Raw genomic sequence first — 19,811 nt, forward strand, 5'->3', positions numbered from 1 at the left:
GTGTTCAAAATTATTTTTTTCTTTTCATGTTACTGGTTTCCAAATTTAAAATATGATTCAAGGATGAATATGTGAATGCTTTCATCTTATTATATTATGGACATGCATGCCTCTCTATCTAGAAGGAGTTATCAAATCGGTTTTGTCGGTTTGGAAATTCTGTTTATCGAGACTAGTCCATGATCTGATTATTAGATTTTTTTCATGGGATAAGAGTTCCCCGATATAGAAGATTGTTATTGAGTCTCTTATGAGTGGTATTAGAGGGAAAAAAACCAGAATAATAATTTAGCATCAATGCTAAAATTCCCCAAACATCGAGTTGATTGAAGAAGTACTAGGTGTTATTATTAGAATTATTTTTGAAGAAGGGCCTATCATGGCTGAAGAAAATATGAATATCAAAGGTGATATGCTGAGAATCACCACCATATCCATACGTGGGGTATCAAATTTTATGAGTCGGTACACATCAGTGCGGAGGTTCCTTATAACAAAAGACCTACTTGGGCACCTCACCACCCGAGCACCACCTATTGATGAAGATGATATTTTTTATATGAAATGGCTGAAAAATTATACTTTGGTAATTAGTTGGCTAATCAATAGCATGGAAGAATATGTCTCCAATAGTGTTATTCATCTTGGTTTTTCTAAAAAAATTTTGGAGACATGTGCTAAACTGTACTCATGCCTGGATACTCTACATAGACCCTATGATATTCTCCAAAGAATGTTGAATACTAAACAAGGAGAAAATATCCATGAGTACTTGGCCCACTTTAGAGGCTTTCTTCAAGAGTAGAAATTAGCTCAGCCTTCAACCACTGATATTTCTATCCAAGACAAATAGAAGGAAGCCTTAATTACTGTTATTTGTCTTGCAAATGTTAAACCTCATCTTGAGAATGCCAAGAGTCAACTTTTGAGTGTTCTCCTGTCCCAAAGTTTGATGATGTTGTTATGCACGCAATAACATTAAATGTTATGCATGCAATAATATTATTATTTTAATTGTTTTATTTAATTTACTTTATTTTATTTCAGTTTTAGGTCATAAGGGTATTTTTGGAATATTTTATTTATAGGGGTATTTTTGGAATATTTTATTGTAAACCCTAACCGGGTGAACCCTATTTAAGGGGTAAGAGTAATGTGAAACACAAGCATTGAAGTATTAAGAATTAGGTTAAATCTAGCGTAGAGAGGCTTAGAGTTCTTCTCAACGAGCTCTAGGGTTATCAAGCTTCCCTTAGGCTTGATCTTTCATTTTCGTCTTCCCCATGTCTTCCTACTATCCCTACAGTAATGTCTGGAACACCCGTAACCTATGGCAGACCCCAGATCCTCCCAAAGAATCCTTGTGTCAGATCCGGGACCGTAACAGATGTGTGTACAACACTACTTCATATTCCAGACACTATTTCCTCCACTACTCACGTGTCATCCGCTATGTATTCCGATCATAGAGGATCATCATCTAACCATGGCCGAGGCCGAGGTAGAGGTTATAAAGGAGGCAAAGGAAAAGGTGGAAGGACTAGTGCTGGCAGAATAGATGGGAAAGAATGTACTCATTGTAAAAAATTTGGCCACACTATAGATCAGTGCCATTATAGGGCATGCACTTATTATGGACAATATGGCCATTATAAAGGAATGTGCTATAAAGCCAATGGACAATCAGAATTGACAAGGGCTAATCAAGCCTTTCTAAGTGATACAAAAGAAGAACATCCCACAAAATCAGCAGAACAGAAAATATTATTGATGAAGAGTATGAGCTATTTTAGAAAATGAAGACAACGCTAGGTTCTTCTCCTAGTTCCTCTACAACTACTGTTGCCACTACCGTTTTAGGTATGCTATCTACCTCATCTTCATCCTAGATAATTGACTCAAGAGCCTCCGACCATCTTACAAGTAACAAAAATTTATTACATTCTCTATCTCCGAGTCTTTCACACAAGTTTGTTACCATAGTTGACGGTTCTCAAACCAAAGTCCAAGGGAAAGGTTCCACTTATGTCACCCCATTACTTCCGCTTACTAATATTCTTTTCGTTCCTACTTTCCCTTTGAATATATTATCTGTTAGTCAACTGACAAAATATTTTAATTGCTTGGTTACTTTCTCACCCACTTCATGTGTCTTTCAGGATCTTATAACGAAGCAGGTGATTGGTGGAGGCCATGAACAAGGGGGGGCTTTACTAGGACGTGTCGAAAATAAATATGGTTTATACTAATAAAAATGAGACACAATTATGGCACAATCAGTTGGAACATCCATCTGTACAGGCACTTCATTATATGTTTCCATCTTTTAAAGTAACATCAGTATTTCATTGTGAGGTTTGTCAATTGAGTAAACATCAAAGGAGTACAATGTTACCTCCTGGTTTGTCTAGGGCTCAAAGAGATAAGGTCAAGAGTGATGCCAAATACTATGTGTGGGATGACCCATAATTATGGAAGCATTGAGTCGAGCCAATGAAAATAAACAAAGGCGCTGCTTGGGAGGCAACCTGTTATGGTCCCGAATTTATCACAACGATTTGTAGGAAGAAGAGAGAAGAAAATAAAAATCTAGGCGAAGGGAAGCTTAAAAACCCTAGGTTTGTTAAGGAGACCTCTCACCCCCGCGCTCGTTTAGGATAACTCAAACCCTCTGTTTAACCTAAATTCAGACTTCCTTTCTTCCATTCCATTTCCCCTCTAAATGGGGTTCTTGTCCACAAGGTTTAAGAGAAAATTACAAATTTTTCCCTCCTCGGCATTTAACTTGAAAAGCAAACTTAATGACTAAGTAACTGAGTCGGCCAGATTAATTGACTCAGCCACGACATCTTTGCATGACTCGGCCTATTATTGGGTTCATAACATTACACCCATCTGGAGAACGTGCTTGTCCTCAAGCTCAAAAGTAGGGATGAGTGCCGAAGCGTCACCACGTCTCCCCAAGTAGCATCTATGGCAGCCGTGTCAAGCCACTGGACGACACAAGCCGCATAGTCAGGCCTTGCTCTTCCCTCCATCAGTCCTAGAATTTTGTGAAACAACCTCCTCACTTCGGCCCCCATTTGCAAGGCTGCACTTCCCACACTTTTCATGGTCATGGCGGAGAACTAGCGTGGAAGCATTGCACCCACAATCAACCCTACGAAGACTATAGGTGTCAAACCCTCCCTAGTGGAAAATTCAGCACGGCTCACAAAGGCACCAAAGAGAGCCAAAGACACTAGGGCGGCTAACGCCATGGCAAACATTTTTCCAATAGCAGTAATAGTGGTTCCAACGGTATCAAGGGTATCAGTTCTTTTGCGTATCCTGTGACTCATGCAAGCCATCTCAGCAATACTTTCAGCCTTGTCACTAATGGGACCATATGCCTCAAAGGCCAAAATAGTAGCAATGGTGCTCAACATTCCAAGACCTGCCACCGCAATGACATACATGGCAGCAAGGTTAATGTTGACAAAAATGATGACAACAATAGCAAAAAAGGGAATAATGACAAAATTATATCCAGATCAATCCCGAAGATCACATTTGTGGCAACATGTTATGATCCCTTATCTGACATAGCGATTCGTAGGGAGGAAGAAGAGAAAGACGAAAATCAAGCCGAAGGAAAGCTTGAAAACCCTAGGTTCTTTTTGGAGAACGCACACCCTTGAGCTCGTTGAGGAGAACTCAAAACCTTTGTTTACTCTAAATCAACACTTGCCTTTTCTCATTACTCTGACCCCTTAAATAAAGTTCAGCCTTACAAGGTTCAAGATAAAATATTTCAAAAATGACCATGTGGCCTATTAAATATTTAAATAAAATAAAATAAATTAAAGTAAATAAAAAAATAAGTTGACTCTATGTAACTTATCAATGTTATTGCGTGCATAACATTACCCCCCCCCCCCCCCCCCCCCCCCCCCTCCTTGGAGAAAGAGCTTGTCCTCAAGCTGCTTGTCGAACGTCTCCATCTATTCCCAAGTAGCATCCGCGGTATCTGTGTCAGCCCTTATGACGACAAAACTGGAGCATTCCACCTGAACTAACAGTTTTTTTTTACTCTAACAACATCACTTGCTATTGCACACCCCAATACGGTTAAGCAACCAATCAACAATTGGAACTATCAACCGCTCCATTCTAGGAACTTTGACTTCTACATTAATAGCCCTTGTGTGATCTGCTCCAAAGGCTGTCTCATGGGCAAAATGCAGCATGTCCCCGATAACCTCAGTAACTGGATTGAGCTGATTCCTAATTACCGTTGTCTATCCAAGTTCATCCAGTGGTCCTTCACTTGTCGGTGCATACATTGCTGCTATGGCTCCAAAAAAATTCCAACACAAGGCAAAGATAAGGTTTTTCTTCTTGCCACTTTGAGAAAAGATTGAGTGAGAGCTGGGAAGGTTTCCCAATTGGCAGTAACCAACAAAGAGAGCATTCAATGCTGGTAGAACTTGCTGGTCCCGGCTATCAAAAATAGAATGAGCATCATTGATTGTTGTATATTTGGTATACCTGGCAACCACTATCACTATTAAATTGCTACTCATAGGAATATGGTTTGTATGAACCAAGTCCACAGACCACTATTGGAGTCCTTCAACTGGGCAGAAGTGGAGAGGACTGAAAAAACAGCAACACCCTCTAGATTAACAACTGAAGACCTCATATTTTTGAAGAACCCAAAAGCCTCGTCATCTAGCATATGCTGGGATTGACTTGCTCAACAGAGAACTGCCACCCAGCAAGCCTTGCTTTCGGTATTTGGAAGCAGTCCAAACATTTCTAGTGAAGCTCTGCACAACCCATGTGCTGTAAAACCAGTTGCTTCCTTTATGGATCTATTATTATCCAAACACAGAACTGAGGGTGCAGCAAGAATCCAGATTACATGTATTGTTGTCCCAGTGTGGCAAGAGTCAACAACATGCTGCATAGGACTATATGTATTGCCCACTGCAACAGATAAATTTGCGGCATAAGTCCGGCATTTGATCTTTGCACCCTTGCCCCTGTTGCTTCTAAACTCAGGACTGTCACAATCTCCTCATTCTGCATACATAATGTATAAACAATATCATCTAGGAAGCCCCAGTCGCCTCTAGAGTTGGTAGCAACAACGTTGTTGTAATTCTGTTGAGAGGACTCACAAAGAACAATTAGTGCACTCTGGTGAATTGTTGTAGCAGCAGCATGGAAGTTGGCATTCATAGTTCGGCAAGTTAAAGCCTTCCCATTGAAATAGAGTGCAATATTTTCTCTGTACCTCCCATCTCAATTTGCAGCACTGTTTCTGGACTCCCACTATTTTCAGCACTCGTTTCTGCATTGCCACAGTAGCACTATTTTCTTGGCTGTCTGGCAGCACTGTTTTGTAGACAGCAGTCAAACGGACATTTGCCCCAAGGTGATGACCAGTAACACCCTTTGTTGAAGACAATGAGAAAGCCCCTAAACTTGATAAGTTCTGCTAATCTGCATTCTTGCTAGCAGTTTTTATTTTCTGTTTTTGTGGCCATTTCTACACTGCAACAGCGGTAGCAATTTGAAAATTTGTCCCTTCCAAACCCACCCTGATTTCTTTCAGGCATTACCTCAAATAGCTGCACTACTTTCCCTATCTTTTCGAAATATTGAATGCAAATTTTAGATCGCAGAGACTTACCCCAACAATTGTGGAAATTGGGTTCCCGCTATTCTGCCAAGAGGAAGATTGAGAGTGAGAAGTGTTGTCCTGAAGCCAAAGCCCATCGGATTTTTTTCCAACGGAGCCTCACCTTTCTCTACTTGGGGATTTTCCGTCTTATGGTCTGAGAGGCATTTTGGTTCCCGTGAGAAGGGAGTTGTTGATGTTGAACCCAAATCAGCCCTTCCCGTGAGAGACATATCTCAAAAACATTTGTTGGTCGAAAGAGTCTCTGAAATTTTTTCCGTCTCTTGTTCGGGAAGGGTTTTTTCTTGTCGTGAGTAGGGGTCTTTTGATTTCGGATTTTCTTTGTCCCATTGCCATGCTTGGGATTTTGGCTCTCGACTTTCCTGCTCGAAGATTGTGAATTTTTATGGCCCATGGTCTTTCTTCCCATCCGAGTCAGAGTCTGCTTGAGCGATTTTAGGTCGTATGACCTTCTTTTCGGCGGCAAAGAGATGCCTCTCACTTGCAAAAAATTTAATGGAAGATTCACGCCATGCTGCTTCCAATGCTAAAATACTTGCGCGTATTTCTTCCAATAGATTGTACATGGCAAGCCATTTTTCTCAAGACGAAAAATCGCTCATTGTGTTTGCACTCTGATACCAGTTGTTACAATCCCGGATCTGACACAACGATTCGTAGGGAGGAAGAAGGGAAAAACAAAAATCAAGCCAAAGGGAAGCTTGAAAACCCTTTGTTCTTTGAGGAGAATGCACACCCCTGAGCACTTTGAGGATAACTCAAAACTCTTGTTTACTCTAAATCAATACTTGCCTTTTCTCATTACTCTTACCTCTTAAATAGGGTTCACCCTTACAAGGTTCAAGATAAAATATTACAAAAATGCCCCTATGGCCTATTAATTCTTTAAGTGAAATAAAATAAAATAAAATAAAGTAAAGTAAAGAAAAATAATAATTAGACTCTAAAGGGGGGTTAGTGCACAATGTAAGTGCAAAGGGAAATGAAATACAATGAAAAGTACTTTCCCTGGGGAAAGTGAGAGGGAATGTAAAGTAGTTGTTTGTGTTAGTGTGCGCAAAGGAAAATGCAGTGTAAAGTACTTGTTTGTGTTAGTGTGCGCAATGGAAAGTGTAGTATAAAGTACTTGTTTTTGTTAGTATGCACAATGGAAAGTGTGGTGTAAAGTGCATATAGATTATTTATTAAATAAAATATTTTGATATATCTGACTATCAGAAAATTAAATTAATATTAGTTAATAAATAAAATATATTAAATATATTAATTAAAAAATGCTTAATTTTATATTATTAAAATTGTAATCAAATTTTAATTTAGTAATATCTAAATATAAAATAATTATAAAAATATCATACTAATAATAAAAATAAAAATAATACAAATATAACTCAATAACCTTTTTAATAAAAAAAATTATATCTGTTCATACAAAAGTACAACATAAAAAAAATTTAGTGGCATTAAAACATAATAGTCAATAATTTTGTCACATTTGAATTGCTAAAATATCTCGATAATATGATGCTCTTGCAGATTGTACTGCACACTCCCTCTGAGTACGTGCGACTAAAATAAAATATTAAAAATAAATAAAAATAAAAAATAACATAATTGAATATAATAAATAAATAAATTATTTTTTAATAACATAAGATATATTTTAACATTAAAAACCACTAATTTAATATAATAAATAACTATATATTTATCAATAACATAATGTATTTTTATGTATTATTAATTAATAATATATTATCACAAAATTTAAAACCATTGGTTTAATTAATTATAGCAATGGGATAATTAAAATATATTAATATAGTAATTATAAAATGAATATATTAATTAAATAAAAAATATAAATTATTATTTTTATGACAGTTTAATTTTTCCTAACTTAGCAAAAATTAAACCATCGTCTTTCTGCGCGCGTCGTCTTCCTCAGTGGCAGAAGTACTACGGCGATGGCCAGCGGGCAACGGCGATGAAGGCGGCGGGTCAAAGGGCAACGGCAACTGAGGCGGTGATCCAAAGGTACGCCAAGAGGGAGAAAAGAGGGAGGCTGAGAGGCTCTACGGCAGAGGCTCGACCTCTCGTGCTCTGTGACGGAGGTCGAGAGGGAGAGGAGAGGGAGGCCAAGAGATTGGAGAGAGAAGCCGAAAGATTGGAGAGAGAAAAAAACATTTCTCCAAAACCTCGTTCGACATAGGTTCCTCCCCGACAGCGAGATGTATTTGAACGATGGTAAGATAAATTCGACCTCGACCCCTCATATTTCACTTAACATCGTTTTATGCCTAAAACAGGGGAAAGCGAAATACAACTGTATTTCACTTTCCCCCATCACTTACTGGGTGCACTAATGGGTTTCGGCCCACTTTCCCCAGCGTAAGTGAAATACACTTTACTTACGCAGCACACTAACAAGCCCTAAGTAACTTAGCAATGTTATTGCGTGCATAACATAGCGCCTGACCTAGAGGAATTAGCAACATCTTGCACAATAGTGCAATACGTTGTTGTGTATCCAACAAGAAGTCCATCCCACAATCCAATATCAACACAGAAGAAGAAGTGCCAATTCTGAACTGGTTTTGCGACTCCAAAATCATAGAGGGTGAAGTTGGGTGGCGGAGCAATGTAGTTGATAATTGCAATCCAAACCGCCATAAGAATGGTCGAGATTAGAATTTTTCGCTTCAATGAAGGGTCATAGCTAGGGAGCAGCATTTTATCAGCGGTGTGAATTGCACGCTCTAATTCTACTTTAGCAAATTCACTACTCAATGATGACCAGGTGACAACATTAGGACGAACACCATCTGAGACCATCACTTCTTTTATTTCACATGCCAATTGCCACATTGTTGCATTTACAGAAACCTTTGCTCGTGTGCTATAGGTGATGATGTTAGGTTCTTCCCGAGCCATGGATCGAGTCACCCTTCTTTCCTCTCTTCCCTCCATGGATGCTCTTGACGCTGGAAGAGAATTCTTGTTTCTGGAACGTGGAATGATGGAAATCAAATAGAACGAAGGAGCTTTGAAGGAAGCTCAACCTGGACCTCAGAGGGAGAATCTGACCTAGACCTCTGAGGAAGAATCTGACCTGTTTAATCTAATTTTCTCAATACTTGATTTCTCCTTCCCTTGACGTCCCCCTAAATAGGGTTGAGGACGGAATTACTAAGGTTACCCATAGGTCAAGTGGCTCACGCCACATTACATCTGAGCCAACCCAAAGTAAACCAAACCAAAAAAAAGTAAACCAAACCAAATGAAATTACATGAAAAGTAAATTGACATAATTTAATTCCTATACCTATGGATAACTCGTGATGCTATGGAGTCCATAACATTACCCCCCTCCTGAAGAAAGAGCTTGTCCTCAAGCTCGAAGTATGGGTAGAGGGTGTGAAACGCAGCTAATGGCTCCCATGTCGTGTCACTGGGATCAGCATCTGCCCATTGCACTAGGATCTCCCAATTACCCTGAATGCGGCGAGCCTGTAATACCTGTGCGGGAGTAGAAATGACACATCCATCATGTAGTGGGGGCAGTGGTGTGTGCAGCAAGGGAGAATCACCTTGGAAGGCCTTCAGTTGGGAGACATGAAACACATTGTGAATCCTGGCCTCTGGCGGAAGCTGCAAGCGGTAGGCAACTGTACCAATGCGGTCCATAACCTGAAAGGGACCATAATATTTTGGAGAGAGCTTGTGGCATTTGGATGCTAACAGCGATAGCTTCTTGTAGTGTTGGAGACGCAACCATACATAATCTCCTGGAGAAAAGGTGACTTCCCGGTGCTTCCTATCATAATACATCTTCATAGAATGTTGTGCCTCCTGGAGATGAGTACGTACCTCAGTGAGGAAGGTGTCTCTTTCGGCTAATGCTTAGTCCAAAGTGGCGACTTTAGAGGCCCCTGGATCATATGATAAAAGGTTGGGTGGTTCTCTACCATATACCACCTTGAATGGGGTTGTGCCAAGTGCGGTGTGGTAGGAGGTGTTGTAACAGAATTCAGCCCAGGTGAGCCACTTAACCCACCTTTTATGTGAGTCCCCCAAGAAACAGTGAAGATACATTTCAATTGTTCTGTTGACGACCTCTGTCTGACCATCAGTCTGCGGATGGTAGGCTGAAGAGAAGGCTAACGGTGTGCCCTTTAGCCTGAAGAGTTCTTTCCAGAAGGTACTTGTAAAGATTGCATCCCTATCACTGGTAATGGAATTAGGCATCCCATGTAAGCGGACAATGTTATCCATAAAGAGTTGAGCGACCTGAGCTGCAGTGTAAGGATGCACCAGAGGGATGAAGTACCCATACTTTGAGAAACGATCCACCACTACAAAGATAATGGATTTGCCTGACGAAGAGGGAAGTCCATCTATGAAGTCCATAGAAATATCAGACCAGACTTGTGACGGTAGCTGAAGTGGTTGGAGCAACCCAGTTGGACTTAATGTTTAAGCTTTATTTCGTTGACAAGTTTGACAAGCCGCCTCATAATCGGCTATACTGCGCTTCATGCCCCTCCAATAAAATTCCTGACTGATCCGGAAATATGTTTTTTGTCTGCCCTCATGTGTATTGTCATGGAAGGAGGCTAAAATGTTGTGAATTAGAGGGGATGTGTGGTGTAGAAAAATTCTACTTTTGTAGAGGACCAAATTGTCCTTAACCGTCCAATGGTTTGTCGATGTCCCCTGCTGGATGTCATGACATAAACCTATAATTTTTGGGTACTGTTGTGCCTCTTCCAGTATAGAATCCAACAAGAGACCTCTAGGCTGACTAATGGCATGTAATTGCGGCTCTGGAATGTCCCGGCGAGATAAGGCATCAGCCCCTACATTCAAACTCCCTAGTTTATACTCTACAGTAAAGTCAAACCCCATAAGTTTACTTAACCAATGCTGCTACGGTGAGGTAGTGAGGCGCTGCTCAAGCAGATACTTGAGGCTGCAATGATCAGTGTGAATAAAAAATGAACATCCCAAGAGATAAGGGCGCCAATGGCGTATAGCTTTCGCCAATCCGGTCAATCCCCTCTCATAAGCTGCTAACTTGTGGTGGTGTTGTCCAAGTTGGAGGCTAAAATAAGCAATCGGGTGGCCCTATTGGTGTAACACTGCACCAATACCGCCCCACGAAGCATCACATTCCACTACAAAGGACTCATCAAAGTCGGGTAGCTTCAAAACTGGAGTGGATGATAAGGCCTCTTTCAACTGCTGAAAGGAATGAGCCGCTATCTCTGACTAGGTAAAGGCATTTTTCTTGAGGAGGTTGTTGAACGGAGCTGCAATCTGGCCATAGCTACGATTAAATTTTCTATAATACCCAGCTAGGCCAAAAAATCCCCTTAGGGCTGTAATGGATGGAGGCGAGGCCAATCTATGACTGCCTGTATCTTCCTCTGGTCTACTTTCACCCCCACTGCTGAAATAACGTGATCATGTTGGGTCCCACCAGCTCGTGTGAGCATGGTGGATCCATATCTTATGGGCTTGGGCCCATCTTCCAACACACTTGGATATGTGGGTCTTCCTTGGTTGTGTGGGTTTGGGCCCATCTTCCAACACTCTCCCTCAAACTAGGGGTGAGAGAACATCATGAACTCCCAACTTACTGCAAACTATGTATAGGATCTTCTCGTATAAAATGGCAGTCTTTCATATCTTCCAACACCTCCCGTCATGCTAGTGTTCTCTTCCATGAGGCCCAACTGGGATAAGATAAGTGAGAGTAAAATCACTCCAAGCCATATGACATTGTCTATATGCAATGCTCAAAAGTGTAATAAAACTCCTCCATCACCGTGTTCCTCCACAGGACAACGACTCTCAAGTGGTAGGAGTAATAAATACCAATTAATGGGGGGCAACATATAAGTAGTAATAAGTTCCTCCATCACGGTGCCCCAACCTAGGCACTGACTCTCACAACTAGAAATGGGTGATAAATGCCTGTCATTCACAAGACAATGACATGATACGTGATAAAAGTATGTCATTCACAAGACGATGATAAAATACATGATAAGTGGGTATTGCCTGTCATTCACAAGACGGCGATAAAAGACTCATGAGAACATAAAAAAGTCTCAATGGACTTAAAATACCCAAGCATGATGAACTTCAACTCCCAATCGAAGTAACACGCAAAAGGTTGGCCCAAAGATGTATGTGGGAGTCAAATAAAGGATAGTAAGAGTAAGGTTGTCAAATAACCAATAGGTAATGGGTTAACAGGAAGATAGGATGTTGAGGCCACCACCTCTTCAATAATAATGTCTCATCCAAAGAGACACAATAGCTGCAACTGAAATGGGCTTGGGCCCATATAACACAATCCAAAATAATAAAAATCCTTGTAAAAAAAAACTCGTAAAATAATCCGATGCAATATGTTGACCAAGGAATATGTTGCGAATACCTCAAAATAATAATCCAGCTGAAAAAAGTATTGAGTCACGCTGAGTCAAATAGTAGATCAATATAGCTGAGTCAAGGCAGAAATATATGTAAAACTTGGGACCCGGACCCGTATGCCGAAGCAAAAAATAAGTGGGCCATGTTGGGTTGGTCCGAGTCGACTTGGACATGAACAGAACCAGTAAGTAGCATTGAGTTGTTGGGTTAACTCGGCTCGGTTCGGGTTGGGCAGAACTAGCTTGGCCCAGATTTAATCAGCATTTCCAAACTTAGGAAGAAATATTAATTTGATAACAGTGCTTCTTCTCCACGGCCCCAAAAAAAACCAGAGATAGCGACGAGCAATAGCAAAGATAGTGACGAACAACAAAAATCAAGGAAAATAAATTAAGATCTGCTAATCAAGCTCCAGCCGAGCATATAGAGTAATTTATGGAGCAGAGCAATACGACTTCCAGAATAAACTCGTCTGAGTAAAAATCAATCCAATAGAGGAAGATAAAAAAAATTTAGAAGCTCACGGGATTTGTATCTCGGTATAGAAATGCCAACAGTAGCAGAAAAATAGAGATGGCAATCAGAGGAGTTTCCACAATATGTTGTTAACCAACTTAACAACAAAGAGTTTTCAAGAGAAGAACATCATCTCCATCTTCCTCACATTGCCAATGCGACACCAATTAAGATGATAATTGCGAAAAATTCGTCGAAGACCGCAAAGACGGAGTTGTCTGCTCGAAGCCTCTACCGCAATGAAATAGTTGGACTTGATGGATATCTCGGCAAATTTATTGAAATTCAGTAATAACGCCACCTTTCATCTCTCCCAGCGAGCAGTAACAAAAATCGAAGATAGAAATCGACCTAAACTCGCTTGAGCAAACACTGTCTTGGACGGGAAAAGAGGCCACGAGCTAGAAAAATTCAAAAAATCTCGAGCATGGAAATCAGACATTGGGGACCGATAAAATATCAAATCGGAGGTTCTGCCAACAACTCGAGAGTAACGGCTTATTTGGGTTTGACCTCCACCAACACCTTCTCACGGGAAGAAAAATGTCTCCCCGAAAAGGAGACGACGAAAATCCGAGCTACCTCTATCTCGAAAAGGATACATGACGACTAACCTGATGATGACTTTTCAATTTGCTGCTGTTGTGGCAGTGCAGAACGGGGCACCATAGTAGAAAATACAAACTGATAGAAAGGATGCAGATGAGCAGAACTTATCAAGGTCAGGGGCTTTATCATTGTCTTCAACAAAGGGTGCTCCTGGTCATCAACTTGGGGCAGTTGGGGCAGTTGAAGCGATCTTTGCTGTCCTTTGGTAGCAATAGCAATGCTATACATGGCAAGGAATGCCAACTTCCCTGCTGCTGCTACAACAATTCACCAAAGAGCACTAATTGGTCTTTGTGAGTCCTCTCAGAAGAATTATAGCAATGTTGTTGCTACAAAATCTAGAGGCGACCAGGGCTTCCTAGAGGATAGTGTTCATACATTATGTATGAAGAATTATGGGACTGTGACAGTCCTAAGTTTAGAAACAGCAGTGGCCAGGGGTGCAAAGCTCAAGTGCAGGACTTATGAATCAAAATTATCTGTTGTTGTGGGCAATACATATAGTTCTGTGCAGGATGTTGCTGATTTTTGCCATACAAAGACAACAATAAATGTAATTTGAGTTCTTGCTGCAGGTGCCATTCTTGGACCTCTTGAGACTGACAAATGGGTTCAATTCTACATAACAAGGTACAGGTTGGAATTGACTGATAATCTATGCACTAAATTTCTGAATTTATATGAAAAATGTGAATTGCTAGATAACTCTTTGACTGTAATTGACCAGATGTTCCAGATTTTTTTTTGTTTTTGACAACCTTATTTCTGGGTTTGGATAGTAATGGATCCATAGAGGAAGCTACTGGTTTTGCAACACATGGGTTATGCAGAGATTTACTGGAAATATTGGTAAAATGAAAACTCATACTGTTGGACTAGATGAGATCACTTTCCTGCGTCTATTAAGTGCTTACGCCCATGGTATGTTAGTACAGCATGCTGGCCAATGTGAGGAACTTGGACTGGCTCCAACAACTGAAAATTGTGACTGCAGGGTGGTTGTTCTCAATACAGTAGGGTATGCAGATAACAGGCCACGAAGAGGCTCATGGGTTCTTCAACAAAATGATGTTGTGCCAGTGCAGAAAATAGTGCTGCCAGATAGCCAAGAAAACAGTGTTGTTGTGGCAGTGCAGAAAACAATGCTAAAAACAGTGGCAATACAGTTAACAGTGCTGCAAAACATTATTCAGCATGATATACCAGTTTTGCTTTTCGGTGGTGCTCAACATTCTGTTGTCCACCATATCTTGCAGTTGTGTTTGAAGCTCCTTATGGGGATCTTGAATGGAAAGTGGATCCTCACTTTCCATTGGGTTACAGCTTGTTTGGCTGCTCAGTATCTTGTCCCTGATGAGGCGTATGAAATTAGTCCAAATATTCAAAATCCAAAACTTCGTGTGAGGAAACAGCATTATGAGTTACTATCTCCAATAGATGCTATTGATAAAGAACATTTACATGTAACTTACTTGGGTCTGTTCAGCATGCTGCTAAGTGCTTGCACTCATGGTATTTTAGTAAAGAATGTTGGGCAATTCGCTGAACAAGAACTACTTCCAAATACTGAAAACGATGCCTATTGGGTGGCTGTTCTCAGTCGAGTAGGTCAGTCCCAACATATGCCAACTAAAGAGGCTTTTGGCTTCTTCATAATATGAGGTCTGCATGTGTTAATCTAGAGGGTGTTGTTGTTCTTTCAGTCCTCTCCACTTCTGCCTAGTAGAAGGACTTTGATAGTGGTTTGTGGATTCTTGACTTGGTTCATAGAAATCATATTCCAATGAGTAGAAATTTAATAGTGACAGTGGTTGCCAGGTATGCCAAATATACAGCAATCAATAATGCTCATTCTATTTTTTATTGCAAGTACCAGCAAATTCTACAGCATTGAATGCTCTCTTTGCTGGCTACTGCCAATTGGGAAACCTTACCAGTGCTCGCTCAATTTTTTCTCAAAGGGACAAGAAGAAAAACCTGATCTCTACCTTGTGTTGGAATTTTTGTAGAGCCATAGCAGTAATGTATGCACAGACAATTATATGTTACTACTGGATGAACTTGGGCAGGCAGCCGTAATTAGGAATCAGCTCAATCCGGTTATTGAGGTTACCGGGGACATGCTGCATTTTGCCAATGAGGCAGTCGTTGGGGCAGATCACACAAGGGTTGTTAATGTAGAAGCAGAAGTTGCCAGAATGGAGCAGGTGATAATTCCACTTGTTATTTGGTTGGTTAACCGTATTGGGGTGTGTTACAGCAAGTGATGCTACCAGTGTTGGATTATCAACAAAAAAAATTGTTTCTTGGGTGGAATGCTCCAGTTTTGTCTTCCAGAGGGCTTATACAGATACCACGGATGCTACTGGGGAACAGGTGGAGACGTCGGCAAGCAGACCCTACCTTTGAGCTTGAGGACAAGCTCTTTCTCCAAGGGGGGTGTAATATTATGCAATCAATAACATTTCTAAGTTATTTAGAATCTAATTAATTGCTTTTATTTACTTTACGTTATTTTATTTCAGTTAAAGAATTAATAGGCCACAAGGGTATTTTTGTAATATTTTATCTTGAACCTTGTAGGGTGAACCCTATTAAAGGGGTAAGAGTAATGAGAAAAAGTAAGTATTGATTTAGAGTAGACAAGGATTTTGAGTTCTCCTCAATGAGTTTAGGGGTGTGCATTCTCCTCAAAGAACCTAGGGTTTTCAAGCTTCCTTTAGGCTTGATTCTTCTCTTCTCTGTTCCTCCCTACAAATCGTTGTGTTAGATCCGGGATCGTAACAAAGTGTTAGAGTTTGGGTGTAATTGGGACAGGGGTAGTTTTATTGTAATGAGACTCTACTACCTTCCTTTAATATAAATACAGGTTCATGTACTCTGATTAATTAAGTCAATGAAGTATTTCACTTTTCAATAAATTCAACATGGTATCAGAGCAAGTTCTGTGAGTTGACTCAGTCAAACCACAAAGGCAATGTAATACTTTTCTGATTTATTTTCTCTAGCAGTTTAGGTTCGTATTTCTCTTTTTTCTGTCCCTATACCCGTTATTTTTATGTGTTCACCTCTATACTGAGATTTTCATATTACATATTATATATTGGCAGAAATATATTCGAGTCTACTTTCCAAGGAAAAATGATTTTTTTCAATCGGAGTTATCTACAAAGAGAAATTGATATTTTAAGCTGCAAAGGTCAGATTGCAAAAGAGGTTTGTGCTTCAACAGAAAGCTTCAACTTCCGAGCTATTTTATGCTATCAAGAACGAGACTTTATATGGACAATTATATATCAAAAGAAATATCTGTAAGTCTATTTTCTTAACTATTTAACCAATTCTCAATATGATTTTTTTATATGGAGATATTGATCTTGGAAGAGTCAATTGTCATGCTGGAAAAAGGGGAAAGAGTACTTTCAGTAGAGACCGAAATCTATTAGATTATATATCTCAATAGAAGTATATTTTATTAAGATAATTTATACTTGGATGAAAGGTATTTAAGTATAATTTCAGAAGTAGAAAATTTCATATCAATACGATCTATATTTAAGTATATATTCATATTGGAAGAATCTAAGGTCATACTGGTATCCTGTTGCATTGAAAAATCCAAATTTAAGCCAATTATTTTGTGTCACTTTTTGAGTTGCTGTTATTGATCAAGAAAATATCTCACTTACCCCTTTTTTGGTTACTACATTTATGTTATTTTGTTCAAGTTGGGAACACTGCTATTACCTCCCAGCTTGAGGGGAGAAGTACAAGTACAAGAAAGAGGTATTTTATTCTATATATTGTGGTAAGTTTTATATGACCAAAATATTCAAGAAAGGGGGAGCACAAAAGATGAATTTTTTGTATCTAAGAAGAAATTTTTTGCAGCAAATAAAATTGATGATCAAGAATCCTAACTCACAGTAATAATTGTGGTAATTATTGGTGATACCTGACTCAGCTCAACTCGATTCTATTTCTCCGGCTGGATTATTATTTTGAGGAATCGCAACATATTTCTTAGTTAACATATTGCATCAGATTATTTCATGGGCCCTTTGTACAAGGATTTTTATTATTTTGGTTCATGTTATATGGGTCCAGGCCCATTTCAGCTGCAGCTATTGTGTCTCTTTGGATGAAGCATTATTATTGAAGAAGTGGTGGCTTTAGCATCCTATCTTCCTGTTTACCCATTACCTATTGGTTATTTGACAACCTTACTTCTACCATCATTTATTTGACTCTCACATACATCTTAGGGCCAACCTTTTGTGCAGTGCTTTGTTTGGGACTTTAAGTCCATCATGATTGGGTGTTTTACGTCCACTAAGACCTATCTATATATATATATATATAAACAGACATTTATCACGTATCAGGTCTTTTATTGCCATCTTGTGAATGACAGGCATTTATCACCCATTTCTACCTGTGAGAGTCGGTGCCCGAGTTGGGACACTATGATGGAGGAGCTTATTACTACATATATGTTACCCTCCCCTCCCCCTTCTCCCTCTCCCTCCCCCCGAATTGGCATTTGTTACTCCTACCACTTGAGAGGCGTTGTCCTATGGTGGGACACGGTGATGGAGGAGTTTTTACTACACTTTTGAGCACTACGTATAGACCCACTACCTACGAAAGATACGAGTGCCACTACCTAAGAATGATAAGAGTTTGCCCTACATCCAACATGGGATATGACTGGAGTATGGAGCGATATCATACAGCTTGGAATGATTTTACTCTCATTTATATTATGGCAGTTGGGCCTCATGGAAAAGAGCCCCAGCGTGAGGGCGAGCGTTGGAAGATATGCAGGACTGCCATTTTATACGAGATCCTATACATCATTTGCAGCAAGCTGGGAGTTCATGATATTCTCTCACCCCCAACTTAAGGGGGAGTGTTGGAAGATGGGCCCAGGCCTACATGACTAAGGAAGGCCCACATATCCAACAATGTTGGAAGATGGTCCCAAGCCCATAAGATATGGGACCCACCATGACGTGAGGTGGCATACGCAGTCTTACACAATAAGAAGTATAACAAAGCCACAATTATTATGGAAGCAGGTCTCACAGAAGAGTTTCAGTTTAAAGGTGTTTCAGTCATGTTAGCCTTCTATTTATATTGGGTTATTTAATTATGCCAGGACTTATCTTTAAGTGTTAGAGTTTGGGTATAATTGGGACAAGGGTAGTTTTATTGTAATGGGACTCTACTACCTTCCTCTATTATAAATAGAGGTTCATGTACTCTGATTAGTTAAGTCAATGAAGAATTTCTCTTTTCAATAAATTCAACAATCGTCTTCCGCAATAGTAATGGAGTCGTCACTCTGGAACTAACCAGCAAATAGAAAAGGAAAGATGGCAATTTTGGACAGAGATCAGATTCGACAGATGGGCTTCTGGTAATATATATCTTCCTGTAGACGGTGCCAAGGGGGGGAAATAGAATAGTAGTATAAAGGTGAAAACATAAAGCAAATAATGGGAATAAGGACTAAAAAAAAGATAAATACAAACCTAAACTACTAGAGATAATAAATAAAAAAATATCACATTACCTCTGTGGGTTGACCGAGTCAACTCACAAAACCTGCTCTAATACCATGTTGAATTTATGGAAAAGGGAAATACTTCATTGACTTATTGTAATGAGAGTACATGAACCTCTATTTATAGTAGAGGAAAGTAGTAGAGTCCAACTACCTTTGTCTCAATTACACCCAAACTCTAACACTTAAAGGTAAGTCCTAGCATAATTAAATAACCCAATATAAATAGAAGACTAACATGAAAAAACCTCATTTAAACTTAAACTCCTCTGTGAGACCTGCTTCCATAATAATTCTGGCTCTGTAAGACTTCTTCTGCCACCTCACGTGATCATGGTGGTCCCACCAGCTCATGTGAGCATGGATGATCCATAACTTATGGGCTTGGGCCCATCTTTGAACACGCTTGGATATGTGGGCCTTCCTTGGTCGTGTGGGCTTGGGCCCATCTTCCAACACTCATGCTTCTAGCATGCTCGCTCAAAATTTTGTTCATCCTCTCAACCACAATTTTATTGAGGTTTTTTAGGAATGATATTCTTCATCTTGATTTCATTATCAGCACAGTACTGCCTGAAATCATCATCTATGTATTATCCCTCATTATCTAACTACAGGCACTTCACCTTCAAATCTGTCTCATTCTCAACATTGTTCTCCATCTCTTGAATGTATCAAAGACATCAGATTTATTTTTCAAGAAATAAACCCATACCTTTCTGCTTGCATCATCAATAAATGTCACATTATAATTAGAACCACCAAGGGAAGTAACAGTTGAAAGCCCCCACACATCTATGTAAACCAACTCCAATTTTGCTATCTTTTGCTCATTTCCATCCTTAGAAATGCTAACCATTTTCTGCTTGTCGAAGATACAACCATCATATAAACTGTTGTTTATAGTTTTCAGCCCTGGTAGCTTCCCTTTGGATTGAAGCACTCTCATTCCCTTCCCACTCATGTGATCGAGCCTATAAGGCC

The 19,811-nt window shown here is 39.7% G+C and overlaps 1 pseudogene; it reads right to left on the minus strand.

Moving 5' to 3' along the window:
• Nucleotides 1–2,885: 2,885 nt before the first annotated feature.
• Nucleotides 2,886–8,623, minus strand: LOC137963294 (pyrophosphate-energized vacuolar membrane proton pump-like; annotated as a pseudogene).
• Between the last annotated feature and the right edge of the window lie 11,188 nt (nucleotides 8,624–19,811).

The sequence above is a fragment of the Aristolochia californica genome, unplaced genomic scaffold, assembly GCF_029961685.1.
Source record: "Aristolochia californica isolate CCGP_79_NKW_82.1479 unplaced genomic scaffold, dmAriCali1.0.hap1 SCAF_4, whole genome shotgun sequence".
In the NCBI taxonomy this organism is placed as follows: domain Eukaryota; kingdom Viridiplantae; phylum Streptophyta; class Magnoliopsida; order Piperales; family Aristolochiaceae; genus Aristolochia; species Aristolochia californica.